We start from the raw sequence: 19,081 nt of genomic DNA on the forward strand, positions 1-19,081 counted from the left end.
TCACTGGATCATCAAAAAGCATTTTTGACCTAGGGTCAAATTTTAACTCTCTTCCACTTCCTGCTGAGATGCTGAGCTGTTCAAAACTAAAAAAGGTTGCCAACATACAAAAAGCAAATTTATACTCATGCTTTTCTGTCAACATTCTCAGAAATGGCTTAACTGTTTGTGGTCAAACTTAGTATAAACTCGTGTCTTAAGCAAAAGCCAGGTGGAGAAAACTGAATCCTAAAAAGATGAGGAAAATTGAGTAACTGGAAAAAACCACCCAACTCTTTGAACTGGAAATGCTCAGATAGTGTGATTTCTGCTTTATCCCAGATAGACTGTCTAAACCCATACTTTTATCTACTGCTCCAGGTAACAACAGTAATGGTGTCTGCTCTGCCCAGGGAGGGAGAGAGCTGGGACCATGCAGAGTACTGGTGAGGCCAGCAGACTTAAGGCTGGGGGAAACAAAGATTAGTAGTCAGAGCTCCGTATCATCTGGCAATGGTTAACCCAAACACCAGCCCTGAGCACGGGCTCGGCTGTGGCTTCACGTCCAAATTGCTGCAAGGAGAAGAGAGATCTCCGACTGTTGGTCTGCTGAAAGACTCTGTTTTGCTTCTGTCCTGTGGCAGGATGACTCTATTTTTCCAGACTGTGATGTTTTAGTCTTTCTATTTAAGGTGAAAAACCTCAGAAACTGTATGTTTTCTTTAATGTCTCTTAGTGTCTTCAGTCTGAGAGGATGCAGTTATTATTTATATACACCAGTGCTTTGTTCTTGTTTAGGCTGCTGTAGCTTGTCTGAAATTACTCATTGGGTTCACGTCCCTGAAACTGGAGTAAGCTTTGTGGCATGGTATCCACGCTACAACACATCCCCAGCTGGAGTTCACTCTGGCGTAGTTTCTGAAAACTTGAGGCTTCTGAGGGAAAGAGGTTGTGATAGGAAAGATGCTGTAATCTTGATTATCCCTATCATGACCCAGACTCCAAGACAGGCATCTCAAAGTATTGAAGTCTGCTTCTCACCTGAGATCCGCAGGAAAATGACTCGATGAAATGTGAGCTATTCTCATCTTGCACAACGTGAACTCATTTGAATAAAGCAAAGTAGCGTTACACGACTTCGTTACAGCATGCGGTGAGCGCTTTGAGAATCTGCTCTTTGGGCGCCAGGCAGGCATTGGTGGTCGGGTGCTATTACCAAAAACACGTTCTAAACATCCTGGTGGGTCTCTGTGGGGCTGGTTAAGCTCCCTGTGCTGTGCACTATTTGAAATCCAAATGCGACTGCTGATGATCCCAGTTGCGGATGCTGCAGAGAATGGCTCAGCGGGGTGGTAAAAGGTGGTGAGGCAGAGCAGGCAGCCTGGTCCGTCTGGGCTGCTGGTTTCTTGGAGCCTGTTCGAAGCAAAATTCTCCTGAGCACAGCTAGGTGCATTTGGGATTGCTGGCTATTCTTGCAGCAGCGGCAACAGCCTCTCAGACAGCAGGGCTCCGAAAAATACGAGGGGTGACAGTGGCATGAAGCAACACAACCTGTGCATTTGCACGGCTGACGGGAGGAATGGAGAGGCAGGGGTGATGGTGTCTCTCTTTGGATGCTTGCTAGGCAGTTCACATTCATTTTCACAAAGGACAGGGGAATTGAGAAAAAGGGACACAAACTTTATGCTAAGGCCTGGCAAAAATGCTTTAGAGTGGGAAATTAAAAATACTTGATTTCTCTGGCATAATAACAAGACCTTCCTGTTGTAATTGAGTTAGGGGTCATAACTGCCTCAACCAGGAGGAAATTACATGATTTCTTTAATCAACAAGACAAAAGCTTTACAGAAACCAATCACTTGAAGTTAAACACTCCAGACAGATTCACCTTTTAGAAATAAAGTTCCAGCTTTTAAAATGATGGTGATGATTAATGTCTGGTGTTCGGTGCTAAATAAAGATGTAATTTCTCCATATCTTTATATTTTCTGAGGCATCATTACCAAATGGGTCTGTTTCTACCACAGTTCTGAAGAGACTGCAGGAGCCCTGTCACTTCCAAATTTTTTATTAATGATTTGGGAAGAAGTGCCAATGTCTAGATAAAAATCTGTGTTGTTGGAGTGACTGTTCTTGGGCCAGTCAGACTGAGAAGCTTAAATGCAAGCTTTTTTCAAGTAACATTCATTGAACTCGCTACAGGACTGAGCAAAATTCCCTGCCTTCTTTTATACAGGATGCAGACTGAATGACCTAACAGGACTGATTGGCCTTAAAATAGAATTAGTCATATTGCTTGTGTGAGTAAAATAAGCAGCAGCAGACACACCCGTGGGTATCTGCATAATTTATTTTAAATCACTTTAGGCAGCCAAACGATATGAGATTCAGGAGCATTTAAATTTAGGGGGATAGTTTTCCTTAGACTGTCAGCAGGAAGAAGCACAGCCCTCCAGAGGCACTGCAGAGCACCTAGGTGAGCTGGCTAGAAATACAGTATTCTTCATCATCTCCAGAGGTTACTTGAAGCCAAGGAACACCCTTATACAGCATATTGTATTTTAAACTACCAAAATAATAGTATTTTAATGTTTATAGCGTTTTTGGCGGCAGCATACAACTTTCTCTTTGAGAGTGTAATAAATGATGGGAATCTCTGTTTTGATTTTCTCTTGAAGTTTTGAGTGAACATTGCAAGAATGGCAAACCTCGCACCTGACATTTAATCTTGGCATGATTTTAAGGGATGGGGTGCTGTTATAGTCAGCAATAATATGGCATAAAATATAATACTGCCGAGTCTTCGGAGTTACAAAATATTAAATGTTCATATCCCATGAAGTTACAGATTTGAGCCAACTGTAGAGCACAGAAATCTTGGGTTTTTTTAACACAAAAATAGAGTGTGCATCTGAAACAGTATCTAATTAAATTCTCCGTGTTGGGATGTCAGCATTAGCATAAGACCTCTCCCCAGAAGGGCAAATCCATGGGAAAAAAAGACACCATGAACATGCAATCACAAAGCAAACTAGGAGAAATGCATAAATATCAGACAGTAACTCTTCTTCCTAATCCCCTACTCACAGTCTTTCATTCTGTTAAAAATAAGATATATAAAGAATCATCTTGTGCTCTAGAACATAAGATTTTTATACCTTTCCTTGCATAACAACAAGAGTTAGTGGTAATGACTCATGAAGTTATTCAGCCCTTCATAAAAGACCAACTTTTCTTTGACTTCATGACCTCCCTTACAAGCAAATTCCACAAGATGATTCCAGCATATGTCCATAAAGTAGTTGTGTCCGAATTTATTGCCTTGTAATTCAGCAATAATCTCCTTGTTCTTTTAGTGAGCAAAAAATAGAGATGAGGAGGATGGACCAGTTTTTGCTTTCTTTTATTCTATAGATCTTATTTAAAGCTTAAGAGCCAGGTCTTTTTTATGTAGACCTAATCTCATGGAAAACAAAATGGTTATAATTCAGCTTCATTTGTTACCTTAAAGCTTTTAATGCTCTGAATATGAATTTTGTTCCAAAATGTGAATCAACATCCTTCCACACAACCTATTTTTGTTGTTTGATCTTTCTTTTATACCTTCATGAAAGAAGCGTGATTTTCCAGAACCTTTCAGGCAGCAGCAGTACATACGGTGTTATAAGCAATAAGCTTGTAGCATATAAACTGCCTGGCTTCAAGCTAGAGCATGAGTTGGTGGTGAGAGCACTCACTTGAAAGGCAGGAGGCATGACTGTCTCCAGCTCTTCCACTGACTTGTTGTCTAACTGCTGCCAAGTCCTTCCATCTCTGCGTCTTTGTTTCTTCTCTCTCTGTTTTGTATTTTTGGTTAGATTTCAAATTATTTTCATATGAGGGATTACCTCTCACTGTGTTTGTGGAATGTCTAGCACAACAGAGTTTCAATGCTGACTGCAGTCTCTAGGCACACCTTAACATAAATAAGAGGGAGGGAGAGAGTTTCATTCTTTCCCAGGTACTGTTTTTGCTGTCTGCAGACCAAACACAGAATGCAAAATCACAGCCTTTGGTTGCTAATGACCCACCTCTTCCTTGGTGTCTTCTTCTAGTTGCTACCATGACATCTTTTTTCAGTGAATTGATTTTTTGATTATGTCAGTTTTCCAGATCTTACTGAAAAGATTTGAGTAAGCTGTTCAGGTAATTAAGGCAAAGATATAGTACCAGTAGAAGTACAGTGTAGGGCATGTCAAGCCTGCGCTATGCGGTACGGTGTTGAGATGTATACGGCAAAGTCCACAGCCACATGGGGACAGTGAAGTAATAACATCTACAGTTCGTAAGTCAGCACTAGCTCTGCAGTCTTTGCAGGTCACAGTGTACATATACCCTTATTGTCCCTGGCATAATGTGGCTACTCCAGGGATGCTAAAATCCCTGTACTTTCATGATGGAGAGTTTATACCATTTACTTTGTTTTGCCCAGGCCTGCTACTCTGTAGCAATTGTTATGCCAGCTGGCTGCCTTTCAAGTTCTACTGTGTCTGTCTAGTTCGCAAAACTCGTTGAGAGTTTGTTCTCTCTTCTCAGCTAATCCAATAGAAAATCTCTGGTTTTTTTGGTAATTATCTGTTGTACTGATACAAATGACATTTTTTTTTTCTTCTCTCAACTGGAGACCCACTTGATCCTACTGTTGTATTAGAAATAAGATTTTTTTTGAGAAAATAACGGATATTATGTACTTATTTACTGGTATAAATGCAGTCATTAGGTTATACTGGAAAACAGTCCTCCATACATAGGACTTGGGTCTTTCTGGTCTACCCTACAAGGTGCAGTGTTGCTTGGAGTTGCCACGGCAGTTGATATTTCTGCCCTGTGGTCCCTTCTCCACCGCCATCATTGTCAGCCCCAGAGCTTCACTGCCTTCTGTCTTGCTTGTACTGTAGGACTGACTGAGACAACTTTCTTCATGGCCTTTCACCTGACACAAAGGGTTCAGGGCATTTACCTTTTGTAGATGAATTTTATTTACCATAAATCTCTTGTGTTTCTCAGGACCAATGTCCTTCTACAGAGTCCAAGCAAATAAACAGACTTTGTCTAAAAGACAAAGCTCCGGAGGGTTCTAGAGAAAACAGATCCTATGACACAACCCAGTAACGAAACCAAGGGAACAGTCATCCTTTGCCTTTCTTTAGTTTATTTATCCTTTATTTAGTTACCAGAGTTTAACAAGGGAGTGATTTTGGCTGGAATATGAAAGCAACTGAGCTCCACTGTACTAATTGTGCTGGCTTTGAGGCTGGTGGAAGATTTGGTCCACCCTGAATAGCAGTCTTCCCCAATTTGTACTGTCCTGCTTACTCCACAAGAACAAACTGGAGAGCTGTGCACTGTTTATCCTAAGCTCTTTGAAATGTGAATCACTCCCGGACAGCCTCTCCCAGGCTAGGCTAGGAAAGCTTATTATCACTGATTTACAAGCCTTTAGAGATCAAAATGGGCCAAACCAACATTTCCTCCCTTCTCCTTTAAAACCACAACAGAGTGTCTGTCTGCTTTTGAAAGTAAAAATTCTTTCCATAGTGATTTTATTCTTTTGCACTTCTACTGACAAATAATTTACTAATTTCTCCCTATTGTTTCAAAACAGCTTGCAATTAATGAGGTTTTTTTTTTTTTTTAATCATTAATTTTTTGGTTGTTTGTGCAGCAGCATCCACACTGACTTCAACTGAGCTTTGGCAGTAACAGACCTAATTCTCAGGCTGTTCTGTAACATGTGTATATGCTGAAGACTAAAGGGACAAACTTTATGTCCGGAGGGAAATGAGGACAGCCACTGACAACCACCAGAGCTTCATAAGACGGGCCACTTCAATGGCCTTGTAGTGGTAAGTGTCATAGTCCCTCTATTTTTAGACCATGTTCATTTTCTTCTTATTAGGTTAGGTGTTCACCTACAGAAAGTAACCTGCTGTTTTGTAGCTTGGTTTATTAATAGAAAGATTGGGAAGGTGCACGTAAGCTGGTTACTGGGCTGATAGGATTGCTGGGTTGTAGTACTTGTGAAATAGATTACGTCTCTCAGCTGCTAATGGAAACGTGTTTTGCCACAGAGCTGGAGTCTCACACAAGGGTTTCTAGGGACATGTAGTGTGACAGATGCCAGCACTGGCCAAAGGCATGGCAGATGTGGGGGCTCAGTGCAGAGCTCTCTGCTGCTTGCTGCTTGGTTCTCATGGTGCAAGTCCCTACACCTGTGCACCCTGGATGCAACAGCAGCTCTTGCTCTTTGTGAAACTCCTTGGCCTAAAAATCCTGCACTCTTAAAACATAAGCATTACTGATGACACAATCCCAGTGTAAAGAAGGGTTAGTCAGCCAAACGCTGAATCTCTAAACTCTTGGGGTTACACTAAAAAAATTCTATAAAAGCACAGAAATCAGTGTAAAAGAAAACAAAATGAGGGAGCTCTTTTGGATTAGGGAAGGAATCCTTCTCTGTTTTGGTGGCAACCCACATATAAATTCTTAGTCTGCTGTTTCTTTAACTTACTGGAGTTGTCAAACAACTGCCAGATGAGGTATTACATTTTCTGAGACAGCAGTGGCACTCCTTCACTATATGAAAGAGTCAGATTGGGATTCATGTTACCATTACTGTGTCTGTGTTGGGGCAGAAAAGAATTTCACACAGTTAGAGCTTCTTCTGTAAGCCAGTTCAGGGAACAGCCTTGGTTATTAGCTGAGCTAAACTACACACCCACTCTCAGTTGTGTATGCAAGGGTTGCAGATACTGTAACAGAAGACATGGATCTTGAATAGACCTGTAAATGCAAACGAGACCTCAAGGCTGTCAGAAACCATTTGACTATCTGCTCTGGATGAAAGGCACCATTCTTTGTTCCTTGTGTAATGCAACCATAAAGACAGGCATATAAGTATGCCTGTATCCTAAAGGAAAAGTGATAGAAGAAGCGTATGGCAACTGTCAGTTGTGTAGTTTGGTACACTGTTAATGATGAGAAGAAGAACCTGCAGATAATAGGAAACAGTATCTATATCAGAAGGCTAGGATTTGGGTTTCAGGCTGTGGAAAGTGGTTGAACTTAAGCATTTGGTTTAAAATGTAACCTGGATCACAATGGCACCTCTGTGGTTCAGTTATAAACCTGTGTATACGGTACACTGTGCTAAGCCGCATATCCACAACGTGTGTATGAACAAACTACCTTCTGGCTTGTTGTCCAGTTTTTCTGCAGAATCAAAGAGTTCATTCTGGCACCCTCAGCCATTTTTTTCCGCCTCCTAACCACATCAAGAGCATTCCTAGCATTTTCCCTACGAGGTTACAATCATTTCAATCATAACTTGAATAAAAAATGTTGGCATTTGTCAACACATTTATAAAATCTTCACCTGGAATCTTTCTTTTCTTGCTAATGAAAAGCACCTGACTGCAGAAAAGCATTAATTGACATAAAAGTGCTGGCAACGCAGCATGCAAACAGCAGATTTGATCTTGAGAACTGTGCCCGCACCACAGCTTTACTACTTTGGCTTTTGTACACTAAATAGCTAAACACAGTTGGCTACATGAAGTTGCCCCTTCTACTGGAGAGCTGCAAGGAGATAGGGTGTGAAGGGGGCTGCCAACATCCTCCCTCCCTCCCTCCCTCTGTGGGAATAAAGGAGAAGGAGCAGTGAATGAAAATGGAAAAGAATGAGCTGGAAGGGAAAAGGGAAGATGAAGATGTGTAGAAGTTGCCCTAACACAAAGTGGGAGATAATGGCATTCATTTGGAGAGTGCCACTCCACACCTGCTAAGACCAGGAAGCTTCTGCAAAATTTGTTCTGTATTCCAGGAAACACAAATATAGTGAATCAGGCAGTGACAAAGGTGATGTCAGTGTGTATAATTTTATTACCCTATCCTATTATCCTAAGAGCAACTGCTGAAAAGTTGTCACAGAAGCTGTTTTTGGAAACAGAACCACCTTTGGAGACACATTCATAGATTTCCAGTGCCAAATGCCAAAGCTACATTGCTCCTCTTCACGTAAATGCACAGATCACACCTCAGAGAAGTCTGAATTAAGCCCTTTTGCTAATTGCTTGTTGCTAATTCATTGGCTGTGACACCTTCATTTCTGAAGAAGCAGAATGGGAATCCTTGGGGTGGGGTATTGTTATTGCAGCAACGTTCAGAGGAGATGTTCATGGAGAAGTGCAGAGGTGTTTTATTAACTCAGAATAACAGCTGCACGAGGAAGGTTTCATTAACTTTGTTCAACCATACAAACATTTCAGGTTGAGACTGCTAAAGTCAGTGAAGGGATTTAGGCCTGTCACCAAAGCTAACAGCTGGAAACCCTCAGATACAGTCAGTTTCTAATGCATTGTGAGATAGGGTAAGGCAGGAGGGAACTCAGGAGGAGTTATCTGCTGTTATTTAAACTAAAAACATAGGAAAAATCCAGGCAGCAGAATGTGATTTGGGACAATAGCCACTTCCTGAGCTGTGTGCTGCGTGGACCCCCTGCCTGTGGTGACCTGACCTGCTCTTCCTGACCTGGTAAGTGTCTGAGAAGGGCTGCAGAAGTGAGGTTGTATTTCAAAAGGATTTGTGGTAGCAAGCACAAGTTCACGTGCCCACCAAATCCCACCCAAAGTGAATTGCACTTCAGAGGTAACCTCTGAGCTGTGGAAAAGTGTCAGATTGTCCAGCACTGACGGTCATGCAGTGAAATGTGAAAGGGGCTTTGAATACAGCACCGGGTCTATTAGGAAGGTTTACAATGCCAGTGGACCATGAGCTTTGCAGTGCAGAACATGCCCAGCCCAGTCCTGTTCCCTCACCTTCCTTCCTGCATGGTCCCCTTCCCAAGAAAAAAACCCACCACAATATCCATCGGTCCACCTGTAGTTGGCAACACATAACCCAAACACCTGTGTGCCAGGCACAGCTGGGTGTTTACTATTATTGATCCAGAGTAGAGCAAGCTGCGTACTGATTGATTGATCAAGGTGGTTTGGGAGAAGGGAGCATTGGAGAATACTTTGGAGCAAAATTAAGAAGCCTTGATTTCCCTGGCTGCCTTCATTTCCCTCCTCCCTTTAAAATTCTCCTTACTTTTTAACAACGCTTGCTTTGGGCATGTGCTTGTGGTGAACTTGGGGAATTTGTTTTGTTAAAGAAGACGTGTGCCTGCCAGCAAGATTTTCCTCTGCTAGCGTAAAATCAGATGCATAGTACAATCTCTTCTAGATAAAGACGAGTCTTTGGAAGTGGAGTGTGATTAAGAGTACCAGGAATATATTCCCGCACAGATAAACAAGTCATAGAAAGTGACATCTGAGGGAACTGGAGAAAGGCAACAGAACAGTGAAGGTCTGCAAAGGAAATGTGTCCTTCAATGGAGCCTCAGAGGTGAGAATGTAGATGAAAAAGTAGCTGGACACAGGAAAAGGCAGAAAATCAGTGAAATGGGATGTGACTTAGCAGTGCAGTAAAGATATGGATGAAAAGAGCGACCAACCATATTGCAGAGCTTCCGAAGGAAAGAAAATGACAATAATGAAAAGAGAAAGAATAGTATATGGAGATGTGTAAAGTAAAAGCTATAATGACATGGCATGAAAAGGATACTCTGAGGAAGTGGTTGGACTAAACAACTTTCTGAGGTACCTTCTGACCTGAATGGTTCTGTGGAAGCAAGAAAGCCTATGAACAATTAATACATTAGTGGATTATTATCATTATATTTGTGTTTTGGTAACACGTGGAAGCTTCATGGCATCAAACACCACTGTTGCAAGGTGCAGCATATGCAGATATGCTGTTGCCCTGTAGAGAACATACACCTATGTAATACTTCTTACCTCTTGTTTTATACTTCTGCTTTGTCTCACTAAGTTTGAAGGACATTAATATCTTTGGCTGTTCGTGATACTGTAGTCAAGTAAACAGAGAATGACAAAAATTGTAGAAAGTGTGTTCCTAAAACAGTAAGAAGAGTAATCAACTTTCCCTTAAGTAAGAAACACAGTAGACAGTTTTCCAAAGTGTCAGGGACAAAATTGGCCCAGTCAGAAAAAATTTTCAAAGTTCAGCAAAGTGTTACCTAAATAGAGAAGTCAGATGTTTAAGTGCGCACTATCTGGCAATTTCATTCAGCTATTTAAACAAGAAAGCCTGTCCTTTCATGGTTGCTGAGCATTGGCTTACCTGAAAAAAAGTAGTCCCTTGAAAAATAACTAATGTGTGATCAGATCCGGGCAGTACAAAACCTCCCACAAAATCCCCAACAAACCAACCTTGTTGGGCTTCTATTTCTTCTGGATTAGAAAAAGGTACAGTAAACTCTTCATTCCCTCAGTCTTATTGAAAGAGCACTTTTGTTTGACAGGACAAAGTGATTCACATTGATTTCGTAGGATCACGCTTGCACACATTTTTCTGGCATGTGGAAATGTGGCATGTGGACCTTTTGCCTGTGGAAAACCCAGGCTCCTGATCCTCTTTTTCAGCCTTCTCTCTATAGTTTCCCTAAACTGTAGTGGGGCAGCTACTAAACTGGTGTAAACAGTCACAGCTCTGTTCAGGGCGCTGAACATAGATTGCACCTTGCAGCTGAGGATCTGCTCCTAACTTTCTGTGCATAGAAGCTCTTCCTCACAGCTAATTGTTAGCAGTGTCTTTGCAGATTCGGGAGTGACAAAAGTCCTCTCCCCAAGTACTTCAGCTCACAGTTGAACTGTGTTGTATTTTCATGCCTGCTTTTCTACTCTGTTTTGAGTGGTGTCTATAATTGTTTTTTCCTAGAAACAAAAATCACTGAACTCCTATGGGAAAAGGCTCAGGCTTCTTGAAATACATATGGGAGCTTTGAGATGCTTAAGACTTCAGCATTCCCAAAGATTAACAGCTATTTCTGTGGTTTTCAGCATACTTCCAAAGCAACAGGAATTGAATCATCTAGAAAATGACCAGCCAAAAAATCTAGAGCATGGTAGAATGGTCCCTAAAATATCTGGTGTTGAGAGTAGTTGTTTGGCTTTTCTGGCATCACTTAAATAAGATGGTTCTCATTATAATGGCTTTCTACTCTGATATTAGATGGCTGCTTTTCACATGGACTGTACCAACTCACCTCATTTTGAATCCCAAGATACCTGGTGATTTGTTTAGATCCTCTATTTTGCAGTATTAGAGTATATGATAATCTTAAAATTCATGTGTCTTGTTTTAAAGTAAGTTTCTGGATACCATGTGCATGAAAGAAAAGCTTCAAAATGTGGCACAGGTATTCCTGAGAGGCTCAGAAACCAGTGGGCAAAGGAAAAGAATCACATGCCTTTGTATGTGGTCACGTAATTTCTAAGTTAAACACACATAAAGTTCCCCTCTTTCCTCTTGCTCTGGCTCGCTCTCTCCAGATTACTTCATGTTCAGCTGATGTATCTGTTTATTCACCTTTCCAGCACACATCAATCACAAGCGTGCTGGAGGTTTCTGTTAGAGAAATGAGAACTACCAAACATGTTATTGCTGTTGCTTATCACCTGAAAAGGACAACCAGAAATTGTTCTGTGGTCATTTGGATGTTATGCAATGGGGCCTGAATGTGTCTTTGTTCCAATTACCAAAAGCACTAAAATACCACTTTCTGAGAGCTGAAGAACAAAATACTGCCCTTGGAAACACACATCTGTCTAAATCTTGAAGCCTTTCTCATTGCATCCAATTCTGGAGGAATATTTTTAGCTATTGAATTTAGCCCTTCAGAACTTCTTGTGGTTTCTTCCAGGACGGAGCTCAATAAATTACTCTCTTCACAAACAACCAGAGTGTGGTTCGGTGGTTCGGATCTCCTGCAGGGTTCAGAAGTTCAGAGCACAAAAGCCCGTCTCAGGGTCCATCTTCCCATACTCAACCAGCAATGGTTTCCCCAGATGGGGTTGAGGCCGTGAATGCTTGTAAGGTGCCATGCCAGTACTGCTCTCCGCAGCAGCTTTAGAGCAGAGGAGCTGATGTTTACGTCCCTCATGTCTCTGACACCTCTGTTCGGACTCAGGCAGAAGCCAGTCCCAAGAGGAGCACGTGTGCTTACACACACGCACACCCACCTGCCCCCGCCATGCACCCACCCACCAACCCACCCACCAGGGGCATCCAAGCTCGTGAACGTTTTTCTCTGCTGCCTTAATTAAATCAATATTGTTTATTACGTGGGTCTGTTTTCTTTCTTTCAACACCTCTGTTTTTAGGTTATAATTCCTTTATATCTTCATTGTTTTTTAGTAATTGGACAAAGTGTTTCCCAGCTTAACTTTTTAGCGAATGGCAGGAATCCCAGCAGCCATGTCACGGGGCCAGGATTTCAGTATTTCCAGAGCCACACATTTGTCCAGGATATTTATGTCATATTTAACTTGGTTACTAGAAGCAGAATTTTAACAGTGGAAAATTTTTTCAAAAATTTTTTTTTTTTTAAGTGTAGATTTTCTACTTCTAAATCTGGAATTAGTACCTCAGCAGCTATGGGTTTGACTCTGCACCTAGAGGCTTAGGCCAAGGCCCTGGGCCTAGCTCTGGCAGCTGGACCTCAGCTACAGCTGGTGGGTCTCATACGTGGTGATAGCGGTTCAGCGTCACACCCCTCTCCCCAAAACCCCTGGTGTAGGAGCGATGCCTGACCAGAATGTGACACAGCTGGGAGAAGCCTCCCAAATCTTTCCTCGTACCCACCTGCCCAGGCTGAGGGCTGTAATCTGGCCCTTACGCCGCTGTAGCTTCAGCCACCTCTATGGTGTCTGGATAGGAAAACAGAGGGTTGCTTGGGTCCCCTTCATTTTTGAACTCAAGGAAAAAAACAAATCAAACCCGTGTAATAATATTTTTGCATCACTTTATTCGGGGATGGGCAAATGGTTTATATAGATAAGTGACTTCTGACTAGATTTGAAACTGGGGCTTTAAAAGCAGTTGGTGAGCAGGCCTCCTATGCGTCTTTGCAGATGCCAGGCATGGAGGCTAACATGTGAATCCTGCCAGTTTCTGACACTTATTTGTAACTTGTTGCTCACTAACACTAACAGGACTTGAAATCTGCTTCGTAGGATCAGGCCCCAAAATTTTCCAGTACAGCTATCTTAGCAGCATCTGTAAGTATATACGCAGAAAGTGTGTGCACTCAAATCCCTGCTGCCCCTTTGTTGTTTTGCCAAGATTCACCCTTTGTACAAAACCAGGTGTATTTTGCTGATGTTTGTTATAAGCCTCTATAATCCCTGTACATTTGGATAATTCTCAGTGGAACTGTACCTGCAAGACTACAGACGATTTTACATTATTGACTTTTTTACTTGTTAGAATCACCTACCACAACAATTAAAAATACTTCTGCCTTGCGAAGAGGGAGTTCTGGGTGCATTCACGGTCAACCTGCAAAACACAGCCTGAATTAAATGTGATTTTTTTGTATGTGGAATTCTTGCAGGATCAGCCTTAAGGTGGATATCCAGCTTTGTACATGCAATTTTCTATACAGTAAATGTGTTTGCAAAGTTCCTCATATCCTTTTTATCAAGAATAAATATTGCTGAAATGTGTGTATTCCTAGTATCAATATAATGATCAACTGCTAGAATGTGAAGGTTTCACTCACAAAATGAAATCAAAAGGAGAAAAGCATGTTCAAATTAAGGCTAAAGCTATATCTGGGGAACTGATGGGCTTGAGAGGGCTTCAGAGCTCCAAGGCTGGGTACATGTCCTGGTATCATCCTGACTCTGTGTTGCACTGAGGCAGTGCTGTACACCAGTTCCCCTCCCATGGCATGCTTTCCAAGAAGGAAATCCTGGGCCTGCGGGCAATAAAGGAGTCAGAGTAAGCTCTGGTCAGAGATCCACACTGGACAATTTGGGACAAAGGACCTATGCACTATTTGTTCTTTGGCAGAAAAGCATACAGAAGGGCGTATACAGGGTGCAGCCCCTGCCCAATCTAGTCATAGGTTTTGAAATGTGAAACTTGACACCATCTGGGTGCCTAAATCCTCCTGACACGTGGATCTGGCTCTACCTGACTCTCTGGCTTTCCATTTTCCCTGGCAGCTTGAGGTGCTCATCTGCTCATGTTCACAACTTTTCCAGTTTCAAGAGGATGGTGCAGGTTTGCACTATGCTTGTGCCTGAACCTGAACAGGATCCTCAAAATAGACACTTCAGCTAAGCTCACTGGGAAGATTGTGCTGCTCACAAAATGCCCATAGAATCTACTACTTTTAATGCAGCAACAGGAAGACTTCCCTTCCTTGCTTTCATATTTGCTTTCTTCTCTCATTTTTTCAATAATGTGATAGCGATAAGTTTCATGCAAGATCAGTTTTAATTCTTGCAGTCTCCCCCCCATCACACTGCTTATGAGGGTATCTTACTGACTAGGCCAAGCTGGACACTATTCCTTCCTCTCATCCTGAAGCTGTGTCAATGCAACAAAATTTCACTAGACCCATGTGACAGCATGATTTGTGACTTGAGGTGATCAGAAAAGACGGTGAAGCCATGGATTTTTGTCTGGGTTCCAGGGACTTTTAGTGTATTTTATATCAAACAAGTATTAGATAAAAGGCAGAAATCATACAGGGGAGACCGATGACTAGTTTTAGGTGGCTGTTAACTCAGTGTATTGACATTGAACAGATCACTACCTAAAGTATTTCAGTTTCTGATCCCATTTTGTTTAGCTTGCTCTGTGTTGAAAGCTGCTATGTTTTGCCCATCACTTGGGAATTCTGTTATGGAGGCCATAAACCTAAAAGGCATCACATCTCCTAGGTTTTAAATACTTTCCTCTTTTATTAGATATGCCTCTTGATCTCTTCTGCCCAGTTTTGACAAAATCGGTATTATTGGTGTATCTTTACGTACGGACATTATTTGTAGTAGTAATATTGAAAACATTCAAAACCTCAGCTGTTGTAAACTTGCAAAGCAGCACCGGCATGAGGAGTGGGCCATGGAGATAAAGGGGAAAGTAAGTAGCTTGAGCAAGAGGCTTTGAGCTTAGTCCTACCTCTAGCTTTCCTCCTACCTTGCTTAATTTCCTTGAGAAAGACTGTTTCTTTCTGGACTTTGCTTTACTCGTCTATTAAAGATGATGAGACTTGCTCTACAGGGGTGTTGTGAGGCTTAATGAGCGTTCACTGGAAACCCTCCACTCCAAAAATGTTGAAAGGGGACATGAACTGTTTGCCATAACTGTCTGCCAAACTGTTCTATTCCCTTTCTGTCTCTCTCGCCTTCATGTTCCTGCTCATCTTTTACTCTGGTTCAGGCTCCAGAGGAAGCCAAGTGTACTAGTAAAGACAGAAGAAAACTAACATAATAAATAAAGCAAATAGCACCTGCTGGATTTCTGAGTTGAACTGGCTTACTGGGCAGTTAAAGTAAGGCAGCAAAGGCAACAAGTGGGACTCCACAGCTAGGAGTCAGAATGGGGAGAGGAATGAATTGGGAAGGGAAGTAGAGAAGGTGGAGTGGAGCCTTCCCTACGTTATCTAACCTCATCCTGGCTATAAGATATTAGACCCAGTCCAAATATAGCAAAAAGATAATGTCAGACTTGATTTCTGGGTGTTTCTTCCTACTTTGTCTGCAGTGTCTTGCTCTTTGGCCATTCTGAGAGAAAGACACTACATTAGAAAAATCAAGCATCATACTGGAAAGTATGAACAGATGTATAGACTACCAGACAAATGAAATAATCTTTTCTCACTACTCAGTACTGGTAAAAGCCCAATGCCACACTTAAAGACAGACAAACCAGATAAAGTGGAAAGAAATGCAGGGAGAATATTAGAGGTCTAGAACTGTGACTTAAGAGGAAACTTTGGAACAATTGGGTTGTATAACCTAGAGACCTTATAACAATGTCCAAAGATGCAAAAAGCAAAAAGAAAGGAAACAATCTGGCCCCATGTCTACTGTGGGTAGGACAGAATATTGACTAAGTTTTCAGGAAAAATAGTTAGGTTAGAGATTAAGGAAGAAATTTTAATGGCGAGGACAGTTGAGCCTGTGGGCAAGTTGCTTAAGGACACCATGGATTCTCTTTATTTAAATGCATTAAAGAACAGGTTAGACTAACACATCTCATTTGCAGTGGGTCCCAAGTGCACAAAAGGCAGACAATGTTGTATTGCTGTTTAGAACTGATACCTCCTTGCTTTATATTTCATCTTCCTCTCTCTTGTTCATTTATTCTAGTGTACCCAGAGACCAGTTAAGCATTCAATTTTTTTGGCATCATTCTTCTTTTTAGACCAGTTGAAAGAAATTATTCCCCTGGAGAATAATTTACAGAATTGCAGAATCACAGAACACATCAGGCTGGAAGGGCCCTGAGGAGATCTGTAGTTCAACCTCCCTCTCACAGGAGGTTAAGGTCAGCTATGAGGTCAGACCAGGGCTTCATCCAGCTGAAAACCTTCAAGGATGAAGACTGCACAACCTCTCTGGGCAACCTGTTCTGCATCTTGAATGTCCTCATGGACAGTTTATTGAGGTCTTTCTTCTGGTGGTCCCAACACTGGACGCAGTGTTCTATATGGTGTGTGAGAAGGGATGAGTAGAGGGAAATAATCCCTTCCCTCAGTAACTGGCTACAATCCTGTTGATAAAGCCCAGGGTGCTGTTGCCTGTCTTTGCTGCCAGGGCACCCTGCTTGTGCTCTGCCAAGACCCCCAGCCCCCTTTCAGCACAGCTGCTTCCCAGCCTGGCAAGGGGCTCCTCCTTCTGCGGTGTGGGACTCTGCATATGCCCTCCTTGAATTTCATAAAGTTCCTGTTGGCCCATTCCTCCAGCCCATTTCTGTCCTTCTAAATGGCAGCCCTGCCCTCAAGCCTATCTACTGTTCCCCCCACTTTAGTGTCATCTGCAGGCTCGGTGAGAGTGTGCTCCATCAACTGCTCCAGGTCATTGGCAAAGATGTTAAACAGAATACAACTTCCAAACAATATATTCCTTCTAGTCTGCTATAATCAGGACCACCTTGTAGTCAGTACATTTATTTCCAGTAAGAATAGATGCCAGTTAAGAAGTATCTATTGTACTCCAGGCAGGTGGCAGCTGTGGAAAAATAAGAACCTTTTACTGCTTAACCAGCTATATTAAAACTATGGAAAAATGGCTGACCAAAGTAATCAACCTCCATGGTGGCCTGGTAAACAGAACACATACACTCTGAATTCCATCTACACTGTGAATTATTCTTTCTTGTCATATTACTTACCATTGCCAATTAGGAGGTAGTTTTCTTATATTACATCACTAAAGAATGCACTGCTTGATCAATTATCCCTGAGTGAACTGAAACACAATAGCTGATAGCCCACATTTTTCTGTTGTGACATTTATTTAATTTTGTGTGCATGTGTCTGTAGGCACATTATGGTAGAAAGCCTTTAATGAGAACAGTTTGTTGATCCTCTGAATTCTGCATGTACTTGCTTGTTCTTATTAAGCAGGCATTCTGGTCTACAGAAACAATCGAAACCACCTGCATTTCCTTTGAACCGGAGCCTTGCTTTCAACTGAGCATCCTAGTGTTGTAATACCTCATCATACGCACAGTAGGAAAAAGCACTTACACATTTCACTCCCTCTGTGCGTATCCAGTGAAAATTTGCCAGGCACGTAATCATGCATGTGTCATTACAAGAGAGCAAAAACGATTTAGTCAGTCTTTATTTATTTTTAAACGAGGTGCTCAAAATACAAGGCAGGACCTGGGCAAGGGGCAAAGAGCAGTGCGGCCAAGTGAGCGACCCTTGGAGCTCCGTGCTGGCCAGTAAGTCCCATTGGCATGGGCCAGCCCTGGTCAGAAATACATGAGGCTCTGGAAGCCAGATAGCCATACTGAGCCAGTGCAGCACTCATACTCGTTAGCCCTGGTGAAAGGCTAAACCCTGCCAGACTCGGGCTGAGCTTCTCAGCACCATGTCCACTCTGCAGCAAAAATGTTCCCTGAAAAGTCTGAGTTTCTGGGAAATATTGTGGAGCCTCAAGGGTTTTCCAGGATCCTGGGACACTCAGTGCAAAACAGGGAATTACTGACTGTCCCATGAGAGCTCTAAGGTACCAGGGAAGGAAGGTGTAGTGCTTCAGCCGTGGGCTCTGCCTATTGAGTGGATCCTACGGGTTTGCTGTCTTGCTCCTCCCTGCCCTAAAAAAATTGTATTTAAAAGCACGTTTTCAATCTCTTTTCAAGGGCACAAAGAAAACACTTCTTGTCAGAGCAGTCCAAGAGGAATATATGTAATGTGTTGGGACTAGAGACAATAAATATTTGTATCCTTAGAAGTTATAAGCCATACTTAGTGGCAGTGATGACTTTTACAAGGTAATGCAAGTAAGTAATGACTAAAATACAGATAGATCAATTCAGAGATAGTATAAACAATTTTGGCCTGATTTTGGCCTCACTCTCACTTTACTCTAGCATGTCATGACAGCCTGAAGTAAAAAACTCAGTGTTTTAATAGTGTTATGGGGTGCCTTTGCCCTTGTTACTCACACAGTGGGTTGTGGAATTGCAAGGCAGTTTAAATACCACTTTTGTTCTTCTGCAGATTCACTGCTGAGTTTTTTCCAAATTATTTTTCATCTTTTAACTCTCTGGGACCAGCAGAATTCTGTGTTGTCTTGATTCCCAGTACACAAGGGAATGACTTGGTTTCATGGAAAGAGCTCTCTGCAGAGTCAGTCAAATAAGATTTTAAAAAATAATTAGGTTCTTAAATACAATTGAAGAACATGTTCTGAACTATTCTGTGCTTGATTCTATCTCAACTATTTAAAACATCTCATTATGTGCAGCTTCTGGCAAAGATGATAATTACAGCAAATTTGCAATCTCTGGTGGATTTTACCTGCTTCTTGCTGATATGCGTGTGTGCACATAAGAGCTCCACCATTGTGTTACACTTTGAATAATCATTTATGCTGGAGCAGAAATGACTAGATGTGCTAGAAGTTTTCACCTGTTCAAGCTGTTGGAGATTTCTGATACAGCTATGCATTGTTGTCCTTTACAACAGGTG

This window comes from Buteo buteo, chromosome 12 (genome assembly GCF_964188355.1).
Source record: "Buteo buteo chromosome 12, bButBut1.hap1.1, whole genome shotgun sequence".
NCBI lineage: Eukaryota > Metazoa > Chordata > Aves > Accipitriformes > Accipitridae > Buteo > Buteo buteo.